At 39.4% G+C, this 24,882-nt stretch overlaps 2 long non-coding RNA genes across 2 annotated transcripts in view; both read right to left on the reverse strand.

Annotated features, from left to right (window-relative positions):
• Positions 1-24,882, reverse strand: part of LOC128315522 (uncharacterized) — a 46,671-nt gene that overhangs the window by 20,601 nt on the left and 1,188 nt on the right. The gene's annotated exons all lie outside the window — the stretch shown is intronic.
• LOC128315521 (uncharacterized) lies at positions 1,418-23,112 on the reverse strand. Its single transcript, XR_008298339.1, has 3 exons — positions 19,668-23,112; positions 4,884-4,968; positions 1,418-4,532 (listed from the first exon to the last, which is right to left on the reverse strand). It is a non-coding gene; the product is annotated as an uncharacterized LOC128315521 (long non-coding RNA).

The raw sequence follows: 24,882 nt of genomic DNA on the forward strand, positions 1-24,882 counted from the left end.
GATTTCACTTGTTTGTGGAATGTAAAAACTAAGGCAAACAAGTACAAAGAAGCAGAAACAGACCCATGAATACAGAGAACCAACTGATTGCCAGTAGGTTGCCACAAGGGATGGGGTTTCAGGGATGGGCAAAATGCGTAAAGGGAAGTGGGAGATCCAGGCTTCCAGTTATGGAATGAATAAGCCAAGGGGATGAAAGGTACAGCATAGGTAATACAGTCAATGGTATTTTAGTAGCACTGAATGGTAATAGGTGGGAGCTACACTTGTGGTGAGCATTGTGGGTCAACTATACATCAATCAAAAAATAATAATAATTTAAAAAAACAGTTCTGTGACCAAGAACAACGGAAAACACTAAAACAAATATCTTAGTGAGAGCGTCCTCTGAAACTTTAAAATAAAAATATATGTTTTGAGTCTCAAGAAAGCGATGGGAAAAAATGTGGTATTTCTTGAAACTGTATAAGAACGAGCACCTCACTGAATTACTGTTCTACAATACACACTGGGAAATGCTGGCAAAAAGGAAGAGCATTTTTACCAGTCAATTGATCAAGATTCACCCATGGAGGCAGGAGACGGTTCATTTCCTGAGCTTGCGGTCCTGTGCTCCGCTAGCAAGGTGGAAGCGAGGGAACAGCCTGCTGTGGCCACCCTCTGAGACATAGACCCCAATTTCCGTTTTGCAGATAGTGAACTGAAGCTTTATACAAGTATATTCAGCTCCTAAATGAAGAGTCCATTCCACATACACCAGCTGGCTTTTTTTTTAATTCTTTTTTAATGTTTTATTTATTTTTGAGAGCGAGAGAGAGAGACAGAGGTGAGTGGGGGAGGGGCAGAGAGAGAGGGAGACAGAGTCCGAGGCAGGCTCCAGGCTCTGAGCTGTCAGCACAGAGCCAGATGCGGGGCTCGAACTCACAAACTGTGAGATAATGACCTGAGCCTAAGTCGGACACTTAACCCGACTGAGCCACCCAGTAGCCCCTACATCAGCTGGCTTGGAAACTCTTAATTATCCTATAGTGTACTGCTTTTTGATATGGTAACGATGGTACCATTAGTCTTTGCTGTCCTGAAAGACTGTGCTCGTTTTTTTTTGTTTGTTTGTTTTTGTTTGTTTGGTTTTTTTTTAGGGGGGAATTTTAAGTGAGTTCTTCAACCTGGAGACTGAAGAAGGAGGTTTTGCCATTCTAATGGATTTTGATTGCTTTAATAGAGAACACTTTTTCTTAATATTCAAAGAAGTTGGGACTCCTGGGTGGCTCAGTTGGTTAAGCGACTGAGTCTCATTTTTGGCTCAGGTCACGATCTCACAGTTGGGTTCGTGGTTTTGAGCCGCACATCTGCACTGACACCGCGGAGCCTGCTTGGGATTCTCTCTCTCTCTCTCTCTCTCTCTCTCTGCCTCTCCTGCGTGCGCATGTGCACGTGCACACACACACACACGCCCTCTCTCTCTCTCTCAAAATAAGTAAATAGACTTAAGAAAACAAAGAAAGAAACTATTTCCTTTTTTTAATTAACATTTAGAAATAAGTGAATTTTTTAAATCAATCTCATTTTCTTTCCTTCCCTTTCTGTAAGTTACATTAGTGTTGGTCTTAAGCTTCAACCACTTGCGGTGACCGAGCCAAATGCTACAGCACAAATGGCAGAGTAGGGGGGAACAGGATATTTGAATGAAGTAGACCTGTTCCTAGCAAGAATAATAATAAAAATAAAGCTATAGTGTTAAACACACAACTATAACCACTAAAGAGCTGAGAAAATCCAAATGGTGATCATTCAGATTGACCAGCATAGTGGGCATGAATTTCATAGACTACAACCTGAGGTTTTTAAGAAATGTAGCTATCTGTAATTTTCTGCAGTTGGAGTTAACTCATATCTTGGCCACCATTTCCACTAGATGGTGGAAAACAACCTGGTCACTTCGACAATAGTCGGTGTCCAGAATTTCATAACGATGTGGTGTTTTCCCCTTTCCTTTGTTTTTATGGCAAATGGATAGGACCCTGGCTAAATGCATTCAAACTCAACTTTTAAAAAAGCTCCGTGTTGGCCAAATGTGACCCGTCTTGGTTTTCATTCGGCCTCTTGGCGAGTTTGCCATCCTGGTCATCATTTTTGAGACAAGAAACAGACATATGGCTTCCACTATAGTCATACACACAAAAATCAAAAACCAACAGAGGTGTATCTGACTCCAGATTCCAAGCCCTTTTCTATGACACCTTGCAAGTCTTATCAACTACATCTCTTCTATTCCTTTTTCTCCCATCAAAATGTACCTGTCTATGCCTAGTTTCTTCCTTAGATTTCTGCGCATTGTCACAGACGTAGTAGACTGGTTTCTTTGTTTCAAGCAAAATGTGCGAATCTACAAGAAACAAGCTTATTCTGAGTCCCTCATGTACTTAACTAAGTTCTATGGGAATTTGTGTAAGATGTGGTTCTTGCTTTAGATAGAACAGCCTATGTGAAAAGTCTTTACAAATTGTAAAGCAGCCAAAAACACTTTTTTGTCTTTCCTGAGTCTTGGCCATATTTTTCAAGGAATGAATAGTCTATTCCAATATGTGTCAGAATTAAATTATATGCAGCCAGTTTCTTCCAGACATGCATCTCACTCTTCAGTCAGGGGAAAGGCAGTCTCACCCTCTGTTAGCATCCCAGCTCTGACCCCCTGCTGCCTCCTCCTAATGTGGATTTCTTCCACTCCCCTGCATTAATCTTGCTGAATTCTTTGATCTGCTGTAAACATCCCCCTTCCTTTTTTGGCAGGAGTGGGGGTACCATTTCACTCACTTCACTTTCTTGCCTTAAGTGAACCCTCACCACCTTCATCCATCAATCTTTTCACTCGTCCTAGGTTAGTTTGTCCATTCCCTTTAATAACTTTTCTAGATCTTTGCCACTCTCTTTAAGCTCCTTGTTCAACTCTGTCCCAGTTTACTCTCAACATATGATAATTGAGGCTATTAGGCATGAACTGTTTCAACGTCCTGCCCTCTTTACCTACAATCTTATCTACATCCATTCCCATCCTACCTTTTTTTCTCAGAGGATGAGATACCTTTTCTCAAGATCAATCCCTCTGTTAGGGTTGTGGTTTTTTTCAAGATCAACTCCTTTGTTAGGGGTTGAATGGTGTTCTCCAAAAAGATAGGTTGATGTCCTAACCTCTGGTACTTGTGAATGTGACCTTGCTGGAAATAGGGTCTTTGTGAATGGAATCAAGTGAAAATGAGGTCATTAAGAAGGAAATTTGGACACACACACACACACACACACACACACACACACACAGTGACAGGTGAAGACCAATGGCCACCATCAGAAGCTAGGAAGAGGCAAGGAAAGTTTCTACCCAGAGTCTGAGAGAGCATGATCCACCTTGACTTCAGGCTTCTAGACTCCAGAACTGTAAGATACTACATTTCTGTTGTTTTAGGCCATTCAGTTGTGGCATTTGCTTCAGCGGCCTTAGGAAACTGATATATTCTCCGTCTTTTCTTTTGAGTCCATCCTTTCCTGCTACTTCATGGTCCTTATTCAGTCATCCCCTCTTCTCTCTGTCCAGTAGCTCTTTCTCCACAGCCTATAAACACATCAAGCATTGTTCATCATAAAAATATCCTCCTCTGACCCAGTGTTTTGCTTGGATTACCATTAGTCTGCCCCTTCCCCTTCCTCCCCGAACATCTCAAAAGAGCAGAATAGACTCTAGCTTAGCTCACATCTCCTGTTCAATGCATGCTTTATTGGTACTCGGGCTTTTTCTTCCCTCAGTCTGCTGGAACCACTTTAGTTAAGGTCACAAATAATCACTTAATTATCAAACCCAGCGGACAGTTCTCAATTTTTTTCATATTGAATTAGCATGCTATTTTGGCAATATTGATTGCTCTCTCTACTTTGAAACTCTCTACTTTCTTGGCTTTCATTACATTTGACTTTCCTGGTTCTTTTCTTTCTCATATTTAGTTCCTTCCCTGTTTCCTCTTTGGCCTTATCTTCTTCTGCCTACCCTTTAAATAGTAGATTTCCTCAGATCCCATCCTTGCTCACTGACTTATTCTACACAATAATTTTGAAAGGCTGACTTCATCTACTTTCATGATTCCAAATGGTACCAGTGTGCTAACAACTTCCAAACCTTTACCTGTACTGAAGGTTCTTCTCTCGATCTTCTCCTAGGTGTAAGCCTCACTACTCACAGGTATCACCCTATTATCACAAACTCACCCAGTCCCAGACTGAAAAGATCAACCTTGTCCCAAACCTTCCTGTGTTCTCTTAGTGCTGCTATCATTCATGAAGTTATCCTAGCTAGCATTTGGAGACTCGACTTTGGTTATTCCATCACCTTTACGTTTGCTCACTTACAAATCCTGCCAATTTTACGAATCTGTCCCCATCGCTGTCCCCTTAGTCCAGACTCTCATTATCTCTCCCAACTGGCCACTCTGCCTTCTGTTTACTCCTTCAAGTCCATTCTTCATACAGCAGCCAGATTAATACATCTAAAAGTAATATGACATCATCACTCTTAACATAAATAAAAGTTCCTTTCTCTCTCACCTCTCCAACCACATTTTCTATCTTTGCCTTTAGAAGATAGAAATGACCATAGTTCTACACCCTGAGATGGCTAAGGGCTCTGTAACATTTTAATGTGAATCCATCTCTTTGGGACAGTGTCACCTGACTTGTAACCTAATTAACTTTTAATCAATCCTCCTTTGCATTTAAGGACTTCTGGGAAGAATTCCCTGGACCTCCAAACTTCCTTGAGTATTCCCTTCTATTTCTATATTCCCCGGTATAGACTTCCATTATCACTTCACTGCGTTGTGTTATAATTAACAGTTTACCTATCTGATTCTCGCACTAGTCAGAGAGCTCCAGAAGGGCAGGAATGTGTCTGTTTCATCTTGTATTCCATTCCCTGGCACATTGCTGGAGGATGAACAGAGAAGTAACTGGAATGTTGGGAATCTCTTATTCTATAGCCAATTGATAAATAAGCTCCCCTGTAGGGAGAAAGTTTTTCTGGTACCTTTCAAGTTACTCTACACAACCTAATTTGTGACCTTTCCTACTAAGCACAGAAAATGCAAAATCCAATTACATTTTAGGTTATCTCAGCCACACAGTGGGAATGATAAACTTCTGCTTTGTGATGAACACCCTCTTTCCTAGGAGAACATGGAAAACAAAACACCTCTCTCCCTTCTGAATTGTAATATGCAGCTGTTTTTAGAAATGCTGTTCTTTTAATACAGCAACTTCATTACCAGAGCCATCAGTTTCACAAGGTCATCTGTAGCCCAGTGGACGGTTCAAAGCATAATTCATAGTAGGGCAGCCTGTCTTGTGCCTGCAGATTTAGGGGAGTGGAGATTATACAGACACAGCTTATACAGTTTGTATTAAGCACATACACACATACACAGTTTTAATATTCAAAAGAGGTCAAAAATAAAATCAAGTAAAATGTTTATGTTCCCGGCATGCTAAATAAGTATCCTGAAATACTTCATACTGTAACATTCTTAAGGAAGAAAAACAGTGCCAAGAAGATGAATTGCCTTGACCGAGCACATACCTTATTTTTGACAATCTTCTTAGAAATAAATGTTATTAGGCTATTATGGAGTCTGAAAGGGTGGACCCAAACTCTTCTTTCGGCCAGCACGGTATGCTGATTAGTTTAATTCTTAAAAGTTGTGAGATATAATGTAAAAATCATAACGATGCCTAGCACCTGAATATATAGCTTAAAAAATAAAACACATTTAATACCTCTGAAACCATCCCCCAAGTCAAGAAATAGAATATCAGAACCTGTTAAGAGCTGAATTGTGTTGAAGCCCTAACCCCCAACACCTCAGAATGTGACTGTATTTGGAGGCAGCGTTTTTAAAGGGATTACTAAGGTTAAATGAGGTTGTTAAGGTGGGCCCCGATCCAGTATGACTGGTGTCCTTATACGAGGAGAAAATTTGAATGCACAGAGATAGCACACATGTGCCTGCACAGAGGAAAGACCATGTGAGGACACAGTGAGAAGACAGCCAGAAGAAATCAAACTTGCCAACAACCTTCATCTTGGATTTCCAGCCTCCGGAAATGTCAGAAAGGAAATTTCTGTTGTTTAAGCCACCCCGTCTGTGGCATTTTGTTATGGCAGTCCTGGCATGCTATTACAGCACCCCAGAAGGACCCTCCCACCTCAGACACAGTCGCTTGACTTACAGTCATTGATAAATACATCATCACTTTTTACTGCAGCTTAACTTGCATCCAAAAGATGACACCTGTTCTTGCATCCAGAAGATTACAGCTTAGTTGTGCTAGTTTTGCAAGATTTAAAAAAAAAAAAACTAATTTGAATTTGAATGCCCTTAGGCAAAGCATCCATTCTCTAATTCACAATATTCAATATGTTCTATTGTCTTCCCCTGCCTTGTCCTTGAGCATGTGTGTTTGCCACTCCTTGGCCCCATGCCCAGCCTCCTGGAATGTACCTCTTTTAATGGCCAATTATCAACTCAAGAATGACTGAGCCAGTGACTTTAACGATCACACTCCTTCACTCCCACCTGTTACAAGGTGCTAAATGTCAAGTTTTTGGTTCAAATTACAATTGAAACTGTTTTGAGAATTTCATGACACCTATTGAAATAAACAGCATCACGCAGAACTGTCACAACCGAAGATAAAAATTGCTAGTTTAGCCAGGGTGAGCTTTATTTAAAGAAGTAGCAATATCAAAACCATTTTCTCGCCTGTATAATTCAAGGTCCCAACAGAAAATAGATGGACAGTCAAGTTAAACTAACTCAGGAAGAATTTATTTATTTACAAAGGAACTCATTACAAAAGTGGAAGAACCATAAGGAATTGTGCAGGAACCGGGTCTAGTAATAGAATGGGAGATACTAGAAGCCAGAAACAGAGAGAATCGTCTAGAAAAGAACTCCCTGAGAGTGACTTAAAAAAATTTTTTTTAATGTTTACTTATTTTTGAAAGAGAGAGAGAGAGAGAGAGAGAGATAGCATGAGCAGGGGAGGGGCAGAGAGAGAGACACACACAGAATCGGAAGCAGGCTCCAGGCTCCAAGCTGTCAGCACAGAGCTCGAAACAGGGCTTGAACTAACGAGCTGTGATATCATGACCTGATCATAAGTTGGATGCTCAACAGACTGAGCCACCCAGGTGCCCTGGAGAGTGACTTTTGATGAAGGTACTAGCCAGCCTGAGGCAAACTGCCTAAGTAGGGAACTGACAAGTGCCCTCACTCTTCTCTCTCTGATGTCCATGATGACTCCCCCTTTTCCTCCTTGACCCAACCTAATCAGAAGCCAGAAGTTTGGGAACCTACAGAAATAGCGTACAGAGGTTGAGAACAGGCAGAGAACAGGAGGAAGGTAAATCGGGAGGGAGAAATGGAAGATTTCTGACACTTTGCCTTTGGAATGGCAGTGTGAAAGAATGTGGATGCTGATTTCTTCCAGGCAATTCAGTGTTTGAAATGTCACAATTCTCCAGAGAAGCCAGTGCATGAGAAACATGAAGCTTACCAGTATCCTTCCTAAAAGCTCACAAAACCAGGATGACCAGATAGTAATAACCAAGAAAATAAAGAGCAGGTATCTTCAGTATTTAGATATGGCATGCTTCTTAGACATCCAGTTAAGATTGTATGGCATTTGAGTTTACTAAATTCAACACTTGAGACATTCCACTGCCAAATGCTCGTAACAATTAAGAGTAAAATAGAGAGCTACCATCTGGAAGGATCAGTATGCTTTTTAAGAAAGTGGGTATATATGACCTGTACTTCCATTTGGAACCAAGGTTAGGTAATCTTAAAGCATAAATCTTTCCAAATAATTGAGCAATTAATTCAATTGATTAATTAATTAAATATATGTATTGGATCAAAGTGGGAATTTTTTTCCACATTTTTTACCCAAAAGAATGACATAACAATATCTCATTACATATGGTATAAAAGTCACCTTTATTTCTAGGCTACTTTTATTATAATGTAATATAATAAAATTATATGCTATATAACAGCATATAATTATAAAATATATTAATTATATTAAATATGCAATTATTTAATATAATAGTATAATTTGTGATATATTAAATATATATCATATATTTATATGATATAATTACATATCATATTTATGATATAATTACATAGTATATAATAATACATATAATTACACAATATATATCACTGTAATCTTATTTGTAAATTTTGAATTAAGCATGAGGAAGGTCCATCTTGACATCCAGCCAAAAGATTCTAGCTATTCAAACACCAGAGTAATTACTCAAAGTGTAATATGCAAGCATAGGTGTGAAGGCAAGTGATTAATCTCTTTATCTGTCCTCAGAAATGGTTGACATTGGTAATTCAATAGAAGAAAGAGAAAAAAAACAGCATATCATAGAATAAGGCATGCCACGAGCGAGCATTAGGTTTAACAATAAACCACATCCTTTAGAAGAGTTGGGATTGAAAATCAGGTTCCAAATTTACCTCCACCTCTAAATCAGAACCCCAATAAAATGCTGATAAAATAAGAAATGGTACAGCCACTGTGGGAAACAGTGTGGCAGTTCCACAAAAAGTTAAGCATAGAATTACCATCTGATTCCCTCAAGCCCACTCATAGAAATATATCCAAAAGAATTGAAAACAGAGATTCAAACAGATGCGTGTACACCAATGCTCAGAGCAGCATTTTTCACAATAGCCAAAAGGTGGAAACAACCCATGTGTCTGTCAACAGATGAATGGATAAAATGAAGTATATACATACAATGGAATATTATTTAACACTAAAAAGGAATGAAGCAGAGACGAACCTTGAGAACATAATGCTGCATGAAATAAGCCAGGCATAAACAGGCAACTAAAATAGGCAAATGCACAGAAACAGCAGGTAGATTCGAGGTTACCACGGGTTAAGAGGGAAGGAGAGATGAAAGGTCTTGCTACATGGGGACAGAGCTTCTGTTTGGGATGCTAAAAGAGTTTTGGAGGGGCACCTGGGTGACTCAGTCAGTTAAGCATCTAACTTGATTTCGGCTCATGTCGTGAGCCCCCAGTTCATGGGATCAAGCCCTGAGTCAGGTTCTGCACTGCCAATGTGAAGCCTGCTTGGGATTCTGTCTCTCTCTCTCTCTCTCTGCCCCTCCCCTACTTGCTCTCACTCTCTCAAAATAAATAATAGAAAAATAAACTTAAAAAAAATTTTTGGAAACACATAGCTGTGATGGTTACCCAACAGTGTGATGGCAATTAGTGCCACTAAATTATACACTTAAAAAATGATTTAAGTGGAAAATTTTATGTCCTATATATCCTAACACAATTTTTGAAATTTTTCCTTTAACTTCTTCCTCCACATAGCATTTCATTTCAACTGAGGATCTCAAAAGACCCTCAGAAACACTGCACAATGCCAGAAGATGGACTTGAATAAAGCCACACAATGAGTGAGACTGACAAGAGAATTTCTAGAAATGTTCATTTCTGGTTTGTGTTCAAAAGAGTAGAATGACATCTCTTAGGCCTTAGTCATCAGACGGGATGTTACTAAATCTTTAGAACATTAAGGGAAGTTGAAGAACCTGACTGTACCTCAGTATTCCTAAATTAAAGACTTGCTAAGTCCCTAACATAAACCGTGCTCCCCAAAAGTCAAAACAAAACCATAGCTTCCAGATTACTAGAGCCCAAAAAGGAAAGAGGCCAAATTAGCTGGCCAGAGCTGATGGAGATTACTACTTCCACCATTTTATTGGAAGAAGCACCACTTCTTTCTCCCCACTATGGCCACGCTCTGAACTTGTCATTTCAGTCTCACACACCACCATGTAAATATCAAGGCACATAGATTTCATTTTGTTAATAAGCAGAATTTTTGTCAAAGATTTTGCAATAGTAATTACTGATGTATTTATTTAAAACATAGCATGCTTATAATGATTTTGGAGAAAAAAGAAAACAGAGAAGCTCAAGGAAGGAAAAACAAATTGCCCATAATTTTACCATCCAAATATAATTATGATTAGTATTGTGATGTGTTTGTGTGAGACTCATGTGATTAATTTTAGTCAACTTGGTGTCTAACTTTTCCACATTATGACAGAAATAGTTTTTCATTGAGAAATATGTGGAAAAGTATAACATACATAGAACAATCCTATCACATGAAGACAGCCCCCATTACCATGTTGATGTTTTCTAGCCCAATTAGCCAAGGCCATCAGCAGACAAAGCTACGGTTTGAAAAATCACGCTTGTTGACTTTTTTGTAATAAGACCACAAACCTGAGGAACCATGGGCTGTCTCATGGAAGAAAGAAAGAATGGGGGATATTGCAGGATTTAAGAGAAGCAGTCTTTGACAGGCTCAGGGCAAAGCAGGACTGGGGATAAAAGAGTCAACATGAAGTCTGGACTGCGAAAGGGACCCAGAATCCTTTTTCCTGGGAAACCACAAAGTTGAGCTAGATGTGAAATGATGCATCCAGAAGTCCCTTGCCTGAATTTCTGTACATGGGTTGGAAATCAAGGCTGCTTCTCTGTGCCAAAGGACTGGAAATCCTCCCAACCAAAAGGGTGGTGTACTTCACTCTTATTCTTATGATTCCAAAGAGCAAACTTTTGACAGTCTAGATATTAGAAAACAAGATTTCTCAGTAAGAGACAGAGTCCCTTAAATAAGGAGATGTTTATGACACTTTATATAGCCGTAGCATGGCCTTGGGAGAAATATCGTTTCCTGTTAACTTAGCAGCTGGCTTGATCTTGATCTGTGCCTGTTAGCCCAGCCTGATAACTGGCAGGGCACATATTTCACCTTCTCAGTGCTAGCTAATTTTTTTTTTAACATGTTTTCTTCCACTGTTTTTTCTATGCCTAACTTTTTATGCCTTTTGATCTAAATTGTAGCAATTTTATCTATCCAGACGCAGATATAATTTTTGCACTTTATATTACTTTAGTATTATGTTTAATTAATTACCTAGTTTTCAATAGGTATCATTTTAATGGCTACATAGACCATTCTAGGGGCCAAGATCAGGCTGCCCCAAAGTGTGCCACTTTGGCATATTGATTTTTTTTTTAATTATAGCCTGTGCAAGAAGGACACTCAGACAGACCCGCCTTTGTCCCCTTGAAAGCAGGAAATAACTCTTCCATGTGAAAGTTGCTCTTGTACCAGGAGGCAAAGAGACATTCTTATCACCAGAGATGGGAAATTGAGGGCCAAGGAGGCTGTATAAACAGCCCTTGTTACTTTCTACTAATTCACTACCCCAGCCCAAATTCTGTTTAGAATTCCTTATTAATTAAAGCTCCCAGAGTTAAGTTTTCTTTGTCCTGTCAATTTCCTCATGGATTTATTGTCATTTTGTCTCAAAAGGTATAAAAACTGACTGCCTTGGTCGTTTCTTCAGGTCTGTTTCATTATTGGTCCTCCATGTGCACATAATAAAACTTTGAGTTTTTTTCTCCTATTAATCTGTTTCATGTAAATTTAATTCCCAGTCTAGCTGGAAGAATCTTGAAGAGCAGAGAAAGGATTTTTCCTTCCCTTCACCATATTGTTAGTGTGCCAAAGATTATTTAACAAATCCAAATTGTTTATTACCAATTTTTAATTATATGAATTCTTAATTTTTACCATATGGGGAGTTATATTATGATAAACATCTGCACAAATATGGCTTAATGCAAATTAATTGCTGGGCCCAAAGTTATGAGTATTTTTGAGGCTCTAAATATTTATTTGCAAAATTGCTATCCCAAAGTTTCGAGTAAACTAGGAAAATGGTAATTTTGTGGCACCCACCTAAACACAGAGAATTATCTTTTAACCTTTTTTTTTAAGTTGGTTTATTTACTTTTGAAAGAGAGAAAGTTAAACTGGGGGAGAGGGAGGGAAAGAGAGAGAATCCCAAGCGGGTTCCACATTGTCAGTGTGGAGCTAGATATGGGGCTCGAAGGCACTAACTGTGAGATCATGACCTGAGCCAAAGTCAAACATTTAACTGACTGAGCCACCTGGACATCTCTCTTTTAACTCTTTTTTTAAATTGTTAATTTCAAGGCTGTAAATGGGGTAGCTCCTTGTTATTTTCATTGCAGTTTTTGAACTATTAACAAGGTTAAAGTTTTCCCATACTGTTTACTAATTCTAGTTCATCCTATGTCCTCTCATAAATGTTTTCCAGATTGTGTGTTAAGAAGCTTAGTGTGTTTCTCATCAAACCATCTTAGTTCTTTACCTGATTTTTAAAATTATTTTAGTAGCTACATTTTCTTTCTAGAATGTAGTTGCAAACAAGTCTTTGTAAGATGATTCTCACTCTTTTGAAATTTCCCTTACTTGCTTCAAAACCTGAGGCTCACAATCAGAAATCTAAAGCAAGTTTTACTAATCTCTTATTGATGGAAACTGGCTTTTAATGATCAGTTCTGATGTGTGACACCAGTAATGGGTTACAAGTTATAAACTACCAGCTTTGGACAATGATTTCTTTCAGAAACAAATTCTAAAAAATTCTAACAAATTCAAGTTATCCAATAATATTGTAGCACACATTCCAGTTTTCATTCCTAAGAGCAATGAGCATAATTGCAGCTGGTATGCTACAGATGCAATTAATAAAATTCAAACCATTGATACCAATGTGAATGGCAACTGTGAAATAGCATTTTTACATATGAAATTCATTTTTTGTGTGCATCTCAAACAAATAAGGGGAAAATGCTGAGTTGAATCATAATGTACCCCAAGACTGAATCAATGAGTAACTCAAAAAACGAAGGCTTAATGCAGAAACCATTACTACAATTATGAATATTTATTCTGATTATTATTATTTTTTAATCTCTTATCTGTTTCTTTATAGGTCGAGGATATTTCTTTCCAAAATGTCCCTTTGGGCCACAGCTAATTTGGATCATTAGTTCAGTGATTTCTGGGAAGTCTGGAAGCCTGCATCATTTTACTTGTCATGGTGACTTTAGTTTGTTTTCTCCCCAGACTCCTCCAGTCCCTTAATATCACTCCTAACTGAAAATAGAAAGCTCAAGAACTTAAAATGCCTCAAAATATCTTACCTTACTCTTTTTTAGTGCTCTTTCCTTGATCTATTTAATTTTTTTCAATATAATTTATTGTCAAGTTGGCTAACATACAGTATATACAGTGTGTTCTTGGTTTAGGGGTAGAGTCCCGTGATTCATCACATACATACAACACCCAGTGCTCATCCCAACAAGTGTCCTTCTCAATGTCCATCACCCATTTTCCCCTCTCCCCTGACCCCCCCCATCAACCCTCATTTTGTTCTCTGTGTTTAAGAGTCTCTTATGGTTTGCCTCCCTTCCTCTCTGTTTCTATTTTCCCCCCTTCCCTTCCCCCATGGTCTTCTGTTAATCTTCTCAAATTCCACATATGAATGAAAACATATGATATCTATTTTTCCCTGACTGACTTATTTCACTTAGCATAATAACCTCCAGTTCCATCTACATTGCTGCATGCAAGCATTCCCAGGCAAGTGCAAGAGGGTTCCTATTTCTCCACATCCTCACCAGCATCTGTTGTTTCCTGAGTTTTAATTTTAGCCACTGTGACTGGTGTGAGGTGGTTTCTCAATGTGGCTTTGATTTGTATTTCCCTGATAATGCGTGATGTTGGGCACCTTCTCATGTGTCTCTTGGCCACCTGGATGTCTGCTTTGGAGAAGTGTCTATTCATGTCTTCTGCCCATTTCTTCACTGGATTATTTGTTTTTTGGGTGTTGACCTTGATAAGTTCTTTGTAGATTTTGGATACTAACCCTTTATCTGATATGTCATTTGCAAATATCTTCTCCCATTCCATCAGTTGCTTTTTAGTTTTGTTGATTGTTTCCTTTGCAGTGCAAAAGTTTTTATCTTGATGAGGTCCCAGTAGTTCACTTTTGCTTTTAATTCCCTTGCTTTTGGAAACGTGTCAAGCAAGAAATTGCTGCAGCTAAGGTCAAAGAGGTTGTTGCCTGTTTTCTTCTCTAGGGTTTTGATGGTTTGCTGACTCACATTTAGGTCTTTCATCCATTTTGAGTTTATTTTTGTGTATGGTGTAAGAAAGTGGTCCAGTTTCATTCTTCTGCATGTTGCTGTCCAGTTCTCCCAGCACCATTTGCTAAGGAGACTGTCTTTTTTCCATTGGATACTCTTTCCTCCTCTGTCAAAGATTAGTTGGCCATACACTCATGGGTCCAATTCTGGGTTCTCTATTATATTCCATTGGTCTATGTGTCTGTTTTTGTGCTAATACCATACTGTCTTGATGATTATAGCTTGGCAGTAGAAGCTGAAGTCTGGGATTGTGATGCCTCACGCTTTGGTTTTCTTTTTCAACATTACTTTGGCTATTCAGGGTCTTTTGTGGTTCCGTACAAATTTTAGGATTGTTTGTTCTAGCTTTGAGAAGAATGCTTGTGTAATTTTGGTTGGGATTGCATTGAATGTTCTTCATTCCAATCCACAAGAATGGATTTGTTCTTCCAATCCATGAGAATGGAATGTTTTTCCATTTCTTTGTGTCTTCAATTTCTTTCATAAGTTTTCTACAGTTTTCAGCATACAGACCTTTCACATTTTTGGTTAGGTTTATTCTTAGGTATTTTATGGTTCTTGGTGCAATTGTAAATGGGATCAATTTCTTGATTTCTCTTTCTGTCGCTTCATTATTGGTGTATAGAAATGCAACCAATTTCTGTGCACTGATTTTGTATCCTGCAACTTTGCTGAATTCATGTATCAGTTCTATCAGTTTTTTGGTGGAGTCTTTCAGGTTTTAGATGTAGAGTATCATGTCATCTGTGAAAGGTGAATGTTTGACTTTTTTGCCAGTTTGGATGCCTTTGATTTCATTTTGTTGTCTGATTGCTAAGACTAGGACTTCCAACACTATGTTAAACAACAGTGGTCAGGGGGTGCCTGTGCATGGTATGATCTAGCTCAGTTGGTTAAGCATCTGACTTCAGCTCTGGTCATGATCTCAGGATTCATGAGTTCAAGCCCCATGTCTGGCTCTGTGCTGACAGCTTAGGGCCTGGAACCTGCTTCAGATTCTGTGTCTCCCTCTCTCTCTGCCCCTCCTCCACTTGTGCCTTTGCTCACTCGCTCTCTCTCTCTTTTAAATAAATAAACATTTTAAAAAATTTAAACAATAGTGGTGAGGGTAGACATCCTTGTCATGTTTCTGATCTCAGGGGGAAAGCTCTCAGTTTTTCCCCATTGAGGATGATATTAGCTGTGGGATTTTCATATATGGCTTTTATAATGTTAAGGTATGTTCCTTCTAGTCAGAATTTCTTGAGGGTTTTTACTAAGAAAGCATGCTATATTTTGTCAAATTCTTTTCCTGCATGTATTGACAGTATCATATGGTTCTTATCCTTTCTTCTATTAATGTGATGTATCACACTGATTGATTTGCAAATATTGAACCTGCCCTGCAGCTCACGAATGAATCCCACTTGATCGTGGTGAGTAATTCTTTTGACATACTGTTGAAGTCAATTTGCTAGTATCTTGTTGAGAATTTTCACATCCATGTTCATCGAGGATATTGGCCCATGGTTCTCCTTTTTTGTGGGGTCTCTGTCTGGTTTGGGAATCAAGGTAGTGCTGCCTTCATAGAATGAGTCCAGAAGCTTTCCTTCCATTTCTATTTTTTGGAACAACTTGAGAAGGATAGGTATTAACTCTGCTTTAAATGTCTGATAGAATTCCCCTGGGAGGCCATCTGGCCCAGGACTCTTATTTGTTGGGAGATTTTTGATAACTGATTCAACTTTTTTGCTAGTTATGGGTCTGTTCAAATTTTCTACTTCTTTCCCTTTGAATTTTGGTAGTATGTAGGTGTGTAGGAATTTGTCCATTTCTTCCAGGTTGTCCAGTTTGCTGGCATATAATTTTTCATAGTATTCTCTGATAATTATTTGTATTTCTGTGGTATTGGTTGTGATCTGTCCTCTTTCATTTGTGACTTTATCTATTGGGCCCTCTCTCTTTTCTTTTTGAGAAGTCTGGCTAGGAGTTTATCAATTTTGTTTATTTTTTCAAAAACCAGCTCTTGGATTCATTGATCTGTTCCACTGGTTTTTTTGGATTCTATATTATTTATTTCTGCTCTACTCTTTATTATTTCTCTTCTGCTTCTGGCCTTAAGGTTTCTTTACCATTCTTCTTCTAGTTCCTTTAGGTGTGCTATTAGATTTTGTATTTGGGATTTTTCTTGTTTCTTGAGACTGGCCTGGATTGCAATGTATTTTCCTCTTAGGACTGCATCCCACAGGGTTTGGACTGTCATGCTTTCATTTTCATTCATTTCCATATATTTTTTAATTTCTTCTTTAATTGCCTGGTTGACCCATTCATTCTTTAGTAGGATGTTCTTTAACCTCCATGCATTTGGAGGTTTCCTGTAGTTGATTTCAAGTTTCATAGCATTGTGATCTGAAAATGTGCATGGTATAATCTAAATTCTTTTAGATTTATTGAGGGCTGTTTTGTGACCCAGTGTCTGATCTATCTTGGAGAATGTTCTATGTGCACTCAAGAAGAATGTGTATTCTGCTGCTTTGGGATGGAAAGTTCTGAATATATCTGTCAAGTCCATCGGGTCCATGTATCATTCAGGGCAATTGTTTCTTTATTGACTTTATGCCTAGATGATCTGTCCATTGCTATAAGTGGAGTATTAAAGTCGTCTGGAATTACTATATTCTTATCAACAAGATTGTTTATGTTTGTGATTAACTGATGTATATATCTAGGTCCTTTCAAATTGGAGGCATAAACATTTACAATTGTTAGCTCTTCTTGATGGATAGACCCTATAATTATGATATAATGCCCTTCTTCATCTCTTGTTACAGCCTTTAGTTTAAAATCTAGTTTTCTGATAGAAGTATGGCTACTCCAGCTTTCTTTTGACTTCCAGTAGCATGATAGATGGTTCTCAATCCCTGCACTTTCAATCTGAAGGTGTCCTCAGGTCTAAAAATGGGTGTCTTATAGACAGCATAACGATGGATCTTGGTTTTTTATCCATTCTGATACGCTATGTCTTTTGATTGGAGCATTTAGTCCATTTAAATTCAGCATTATTATTGAAACATATGGATTTAGTGCCATTGTGTTTTCTGTATATTTCATGCTTGTGGTGATGTCTCTGGTCCTTTGTAGTCTTTGCAGCATTCCACTCACAGAGTCCCCCTTAGGCTCTCTTGCAGGGCTGGTTTAGTGGTCATGAACTCTTTCAGTTTCTGTTTTTCTGGGAAAGCCTTTATCTCTCCTTCTATTCTGAATGATAGCCTTGCTGGATAAAGGAGTCTTGGCTGCATATTTTTCCTATTCAGCACATTGAATATTTACTGCCACTCCCTTCTGGCCTGCCAAGTGCCAGTGGACAGGTCTGCTACTACCCTTATGTGTTTACCCTTTTAGGTTAAGGCCTGTTTGTCTCTAGCTGCTTTCAGAATTCTCTCTTTGTCTTTGTATTTTTCCAGTTTCACTATGATATGCCGTGGAGAAGACCCATTCCTGTCACATCTCAAGGTAGTTCTCTGTGCCTTCTTGGATTTGGATGTCTGCTTCCTTCCCCAGATTAGGGAAGTTTTCAGTTACAATTTATTCAAGTAAGCCTTCTGCCCCTTTCTCTCTCTTCTTCTTCTTCTGGAACACCTATGATACAGATATTATTATTTTCATTGAATCACTTAGTTCTCTAATTCTCCCCTCATAGGCTAGTATTTTTTTATCTCTCTTTTTCTAGGCTTCATCATTTTCCATAATTTTATCTTCTGTTTCACTTATTCTTCCCTCTGCCTCTTCCATCCTCACTGTCACCACATCTAGTTTATTTTGCACCTCATTTACAACATTTCTTAATTCGTCACGACTATTTTTTAGTTCCTTGACCTCTGCAGTAATAGATTCTTTGCTGTCTTCTATGGTTTTTTCAAGCCCAGCAGTTAATCTTATGACTATTATACTAAATTCTTGATCAGATATATTTTTATATCTATTTTGAGCAATTCTTTAGCTGTCATTTCTTCCTGGAAATTCTTTTGAGGAGAATTCTTTCGTTTCATCATTTTGGCTAGTTTTCTGTCCCTTATGTGTTTTAAAAGCTTGTTATGTGTCCTGCACCTGTGAGCAATACTATATTAAAAAGAGGTCATAGACTGTCCCAGGCCTGGCCCTTCAGGAGTTGCTTTTGGAGTGTGTAACATGCTCTCTGTTGTTTTGTCTCTGGTGGCTTTGTCTCCCTACTCATAGTGGTTGTTTGGACCCTCCATCAGGTGTACTTTGATTTATTTGTTGAAGCAACCCTGGGGAAAAAAAAATTGAAAGGCGGGGAGGTGGTGGTGGTGGTGGAAGAAGCCTTATCCCATACAAAGAGAGAAATAACAGGGGCAGGGAAAAACAAAAGAAAAGAATATTGACCTGTCAGAGATACCATGTGGCTTAATCCAGAGAGAGAGAAAGAGACAGAGGAAAATAAAGAAGAAGGAGATACAGAACAGGGGTAAAGATAATAGATTAAATATGTTTGCTTAAACAAACCAACAACCAGAATAACCAGACTAGAGAAGGGAAGAAATAAGAGGAAAAAGAAGCAATATATATATATATAATATTTGCATATATATAATATTTGCATATATAATATTTGCATATATATTATATTTGCATATATATATTATATTTGCATATATATTATATTTGCATATATATATGCAAAGCCTTGGAACCGGTGGCTGCTCTGACCTGCAGGAGGGGCTGTCTGGTTGGTCAGTGTCAATCTAGTTCCTGTAGATACACAATTACCAGGCTCAGAAGGGCTTGGTTTGGTGTAGGTGCGTCCTGCCTCCATTGCGGGCCCCTTGTCCTTTCCCTGAAATCCACTTTGTTGGTGATTGGGAGAAAAATGGTGACACCTCAGTCTCTCCTCCCCAGACAGGGTGTCCCAACCCACTCTGTTCAGGCCGTCCTCACAGTGCTGCACAGGAGCGAGCAGGCCTCTTTTTTTTTTTTCTCTCTCTCTCATTCCAGTCTCCCATGTTTCCCAGGCACTCAGCTGGGATTCAAACCCCTATGTCTTATAGGGTCCCTCTCTGTGCACCCTGGTTCTGGGGAAGTGCTGCTCTGCCCCACCGAGAAAGGGCCTCTGGCTGGCGGGTGTAAGCAGGGTCCTTTGTCCTTGGAACGGCCATATGCCTTCATCCCACAGCACTCAAGGGAGGGGGTTGCTTTTTCCCACTTCGGACTGCACCTCTGAACTAATTACGGAGCCTGGGGCTGGCTCCCCTCCTTCCCAGGCACACGAACAGGGCTGCCGGCCCCAGTCCAGAGAAAGCCCCGCAGTTAGAAATTGGATCTTTCTCCTTTCTTTCCGATCCCCGGTCCGTGGTTTTTCTCTTCTCCAAATTCAATGCTACACTTCACAGCCTCTCTTTCTCTTCCTTTCATCTCTCTGCAGAAGGGCATCCCTCCTCTCTGTGCCTACGCCACCCGTTTTATCTCTCCCAGCTCGCAATCACGCACCCATGGCCTGCCAAGTCGTCTCCGTGGGCCCCAGGAGACGTCTCTGTCACTCTGCAGCCCAGACTCTTGGAATTTCCAAGGCCTCTGTCCTCAACACTGCTGTGTTTGAGGGACGAGGAAACTTCAGGTCCACCTACTCCTCTGGAATGTTGATCTCTCTCCTTTCCTTGATCTACTTAATAATTGATGGACTAAAAGACAGCTTTGACCATGGGTGCCTCCTGGCTCAGTTAGTTAAGCATCTGACTCTTGACTTCGGCTCAGGTTATGATCTCACAGTTAAGCATTTGACTCCTAATTTCAGCTCACAGGTCAGGGTCTCATGGTTCCTGAGATGGAGCTCTGCATCAGGCTCTGCCCCTCCCCTGCTTGTACTCTCTCTCAAAATAAATAAACATGTTTTTAAAAAGACAGCTCTGGTTGAAAATATTCACTTTGGAAAGCCCCGTGGCCTAATAAGGGTGATGACTGACCTATTGAAATTGCTGTTTTTCTTTTATGCTTAGCCTCAATATTTCTCTCATTTAATAACAAATCCTTGAGTGATGCCATTCAAACTCTGCAGAATGGCTGACAAATATGTAAACTAGGGAGTACTGCAAGCTTATTTCGTAAGAAAATAAATATGAGGTTTGTTTAGCTGGGGTGGCAGAGTAGATGGTTTTTCAGTCTATATCCAGGGATGTGTGGGGTGCAAAGCCAATCTGGGCCCCCCCCCCCCAACTCAGCATCTTTATCCAGATAAGGTCACTTGAATGTGATCATCCAAAGTGGTCTTGAAAGAGAAAGGAGCGCTAAAAGACATCACAAAGGAATAGAATAAGCAGTTTTAAGTCTGTAAAAGAAGCATGGGGGGAGCTTGGGCCTGTGCTCTTTGTGACGTCATCGTGGGGAACAGCCAGTGCCCCCACTTGTTCCTGTGCCTTCCTTCTTGTTTCTCCTTCCTGAAAATCTGCCAGTGGGAAGCCTTTGAGATTGAATTTACGTTGCTTCTATAAATTAATTACATAAATGTGGGGTTCATTTGAATTATTTTTCTTTGATTTCATAAATCTGTTCGAAGTCATAATAATGACTACTAAGTATGAGTCAAGAATAATGATAATCTTTATTTTAAGAAAATTAAAAATGCGGCCAAGTACAGAATTGAGAACTGTTAACATATGCTCGTATTTGCTTTTCTTTCTTATCAAAGGAAGAAAACATTACAATATACTTGAAATCTGCTTTATCCCCATTTCCAGTCTCTTTACCCTCTTTCTCCCCAGAGCCAACCATTACCATTACCATTTCATTTGTATATATGTATTCGCAGTCCGTTTTTCAGCTGTGTGTGTGTATCTGTGTGTACATGTATATACGTTTTAGTTTACACACATATATGTGTATATATATATATATATCCATTAATAGTATAAATAATATATAGTATTGTTTTGTAAGAAATAGTATTTCTAACTTACATAAATAGTACTTTATGCCTATAGTTGGACAATAACTTTAGGTTTTTAAAATTTATCCGTGTTGGGGGCACCTGGGTGGCTCGGTTGCGTAAGTATCCGACTTCGGCTCAGGTCATGATCTCGCAGTTTGTGGGTGCAAGGCCCACTTTGGGCTCTGTGCTGAAAGTGCAGATCCTGCTTGGGATTCTCTCTCCTTCCCTCTTTCTGCTCCCACTTGTGCTTTCTCTCTCTCTCAAAACTACATTTTAAAAAATACTTAAAAAAAATGTATCCATGTCTAAGTACATTATTTTATAGATACTATATATAATCACATTCATTCCTTCTACATGCTGTGTAGTATTTAGTTATATGAATATTTATCTGTCCTCCTTTCCATATATTTGGAGTTTCCAATTTTTGTTATTATAAGTATTCAAATGAATATCCTCATACAGGTTTCTTTGTGTTTGTACATAAAAGATATTTCTAGAATACACATGAAGTAAAATTTTTAGGTTGTAAGAGGATACATTTTTAAATTTCCTAAATATAAACAAATTTATTCTCATGGGAATCATGTCAATGGAACTCTGTAACAGTGACTATAAATTCCTATCTCCTCATTTATTGACCAGTATTCAATATAGTCACACTTCAAAATCTTTGCAATTGGAATCATACCTTGTTGTTTTACTGTGTATTTCCATACTTATTAGTGCAGTTGGTTATTGTCCAACATGTTCATTCACCATTCAGGTGATCGGGGGGGTGGGGGTTTGTCGTTTTATTGGTTTTTTGTTTGTTTTTGTTTTGTTTTGTTTTCTGTCTATTCCCTTGCAACGATCTTCCCAGGAAGAGCAGGGTTACTGTTTGCACTTAGGAACTAGAGCTCAGGGAGGCCATGTGACTTGCTCTAGCTCAAAACACTGGTGAGAACCCTGGAAGGAGGTTGTCCTCCATATCCCAATTCAAATCTTCTCCCTTTCCCAACTCATGCTTCTCAGGACACTGATCAACCGATTTTAAACCTTTTCATCTCACCATACTCGACTTCCTGATCAGCGAAGATTATTTAAGAAACTCATAAAGCATGGGTGCCTGGGTGGCTCAGTCGGTTGAGCGCCAGACTTTGGCTCAGGTCATGATCTCACAGTTCGTGGATTCGAGCCCCATGTTGGGCTCTGTGCTGACAGCTCAGAGCCTGGAGCCTGCTTCAGATTCTGTGTCTCCCTCTGTCTCTGCCCCTTCTCAACTCTCTCTCTCTCTCTCTCTCAAAAATAAATAAACATTATAAAAGTTAAAAAAAAAAAACCCATAAAGCAAGCAAAGTGAAGAACTCCTACAAGGTCTGGTTTGGAGATTCTAGCAAGAAACCCTGCCTGAATAGTCCTGGGACCATTGGTGTCTGGAGTCCCTCTGGGATTTTAAAGGCTTTTCTATTTCTGTTCCAACCTTCACATCAACCTTTGCCATACACACTATTATAATCATCGTTTTACACTTGAGGGGTTAAATAACTCCCTTAATACGACAGGACTGGGAAGAAAAACTGAGAAAAGCATTTAAAGTTCTTCCAAGTTAGATGAAGGTTGACCAGATTCATTCAGGAAAAAAAAAAAAAAAACTGTGGAGAAGATGAAAGTGAGAATTGAAAGACGATTTTCTCCTTTCTCCCACTTTCCCCCAGATTCAGCCTTTGTAGGATCACAAAGCAATGTAGCTATAAAGATCTTTCAGAGCATATTTTTGAATCTTTTGTCTCTCTTCAGTGAAGAAGCTGAGGTCATTATCTAATCTACAGGAGTCAAGTAATTGCAACAAAACACTGGCAGAAAGCCTAGCCAAGACTGATGTGAAGCGGTCTCGGAAGAAGAAATGCACATTTCAAAGCACTGAGAAGCTTCACCTTATGCTATTTTTATTGAACTTCTTATAACAAAGACTCTAGTTAACAAGGAGCACAGCCATATTTCAAATCTAAATAAAGCAGAGCTAGTGATCTAAAGGGTCTTGGAGTGTGTGTGTGTGTGTGTGTGTGTGTGTGTCTTTACAGATCTACAATAATCTTTTGGATACTGTTGTGTATCCTGGTATCTTAGTCTTTTGGTTCTCCAGCAATAAGAACTCACTTCATTCATTCTTATATATGTCTTTTGATCCTGATACTTCCTTTATCAGGAGACTGATTTCTCCTTCACCTCAGGTCCCATCAGCTCCCATAGTCCCAGGGAAGGGAAGAGGTTGATTAAGACCAGTAGAAGGCATAGTATACGATATAAAAGGATGTTGGAAAGAAGGAAGGGCAGATAGCCCACGCTTTCTGATTCTGGTAACTTGTGAGAAGAAGAAGAAAGGAAAAGGAAAGCAAGTCCATGGTGAGACATACTGTTATGCTTCCTCCATGGCCAAAGTCTTAGGAGGAGGAGCCAGGAGAGAGGACTCGAGGGCAGGGACCATTGCCCACTTTCCATTTGGGAGTATAGGAGAGGTCATCTCACAGGTGACCCCCATCACCTACTGAGATAAGTAGAGTGGGCCTGCATTTGGCTCTCTCAAGCCATCCTCAGTTTCTATGTGGTATAGAATGGGATCCCACAATTTCTCCTGAATGCACCCAAAGGCTATTCAGAAATGAGCCAGCAGTTGGTTAGATGTTTAGTGGAAGAGATCACCATCTTTAGGACAAAGAGACCCTGAAACTGAGGAATGTACCACTAGAATAAGAGACACAAATATCAGAGGACCACAGCAAGAACAAAGCTGAAGAAGATATGGATTGGTAGGTAGGGCTTACCAGGTTAACTAAACCAGACAGAACAGACAGAGCTAAATTAGCTTCATGTTTCAGCAGTGGATGCCAGAAGGACCCTGAATTGCCATAAGCCCTCTAAATTCTAGACAGCATTTTGGAGAAAACAGTGAGTGGGAGCTAATCCAAAATATAAAATACTAAGTCATCCATAGTTTATGAGTTATCTGCAGAGACTCTTTAAATCATTTTGAAAGAGGACTTCGGCTGCCTCCATTTTGACCTCAAACTTTTTAGTTGGGTTCTTCTTTTCTGCCGTCACTTCCCTCAGGCAGAAGATTCTGAGGGCAAAGCATCCCCTGATGGGAACAGAAACTGCCCCCTTAGGCAACAAGGACTGCCAGAGCCAGCAAGACCCTGCCCATGATTTACTCCAAGACAATGATGGAGTAAACGTTCACTGTCTACCTGCACGCACCCACCCACCTTCGTCCCACATTTTCCTTATATGAACCTGGTAGTATTTTTGGCACTTTGGAGAAAGTCTGAGACACTAGTCCGCTGTCATCCAGGTGTTGGCCTCACTGAAATAAACTTTTTCCTTGTGTTACCACCACTCATCTCTCTGCCTTTGGACTTTGTCAGATGCGAGTGGCCCAACCTGGTCTGTTTGGGACACCTGGAGCCAGGTGTTCTTGCACCCTTGTGTGCCAGCTACAATTGGATTACACTGCATTTACTGCGTATGCCTAAAATACAGTTTTCCCAATACCCAAGGGAGCTTATAAGGAATATGAGGTCTATTTTCAAGATGAAATGTATACATTTTCTTTACTTATCTAATTGTATGTAATGTGAGTAATTTTTCAAGGCAAAGACATCAGCCTAAATGGAAATCTAAAGAACTGAAGTGGTACCAGTAAGGGCCCAGATACAGCACCTGAAGCCTTCAGGAATCCAGGTTTCTACTAGTGTCTTTGTCTCTGTCTCTCTCTCTCTTATTCTCTCTACCTCCATGTGC

This window comes from Acinonyx jubatus, chromosome B2 (assembly GCF_027475565.1).
Source record: "Acinonyx jubatus isolate Ajub_Pintada_27869175 chromosome B2, VMU_Ajub_asm_v1.0, whole genome shotgun sequence".
Taxonomy (NCBI): Eukaryota; Metazoa; Chordata; class Mammalia; order Carnivora; family Felidae; genus Acinonyx; species Acinonyx jubatus.